The following is a 262-nucleotide window of genomic DNA, read 5'->3' as shown; positions in this document are numbered from 1 at the left end:
GCCATGTATAGCCTTCATTTCCAATAGCTATGACTTATAAGAAAATGGCTGCATCTAGTAAGCAACCCCCAAAACAGCAACTTTTTTTTCCAACTTTTAATTTTGAAGATATCACCTTCACTGCTCTATACAAATGATATGTATATTATGGTATGACTTAACTGTTCTGTATTCTATTTTATATACTTTGTAACTATTATCATGTTTATTCATTCATTTCTGCTTCAGACTGGTTTGAATAGACCTCTACTTCCAAAATTTA

General features: G+C 30.9%; 1 protein-coding gene across 1 annotated transcript in view; it reads right to left on the bottom strand.

The window, feature by feature from the left end:
• The window catches only part of LOC119593577 (G protein-coupled receptor kinase 2-like), a gene marked incomplete at its 5' end in the record, with an annotated part of 13,324 nt that overhangs the window by 756 nt on the left and 12,306 nt on the right, over positions 1–262 (bottom strand).

This window comes from Penaeus monodon, chromosome 32, assembly GCF_015228065.2.
Source record: "Penaeus monodon isolate SGIC_2016 chromosome 32, NSTDA_Pmon_1, whole genome shotgun sequence".
In the NCBI taxonomy this organism is placed as follows: domain Eukaryota; kingdom Metazoa; phylum Arthropoda; class Malacostraca; order Decapoda; family Penaeidae; genus Penaeus; species Penaeus monodon.
This window is presented reverse-complemented; position numbering and strand designations above follow the sequence as displayed.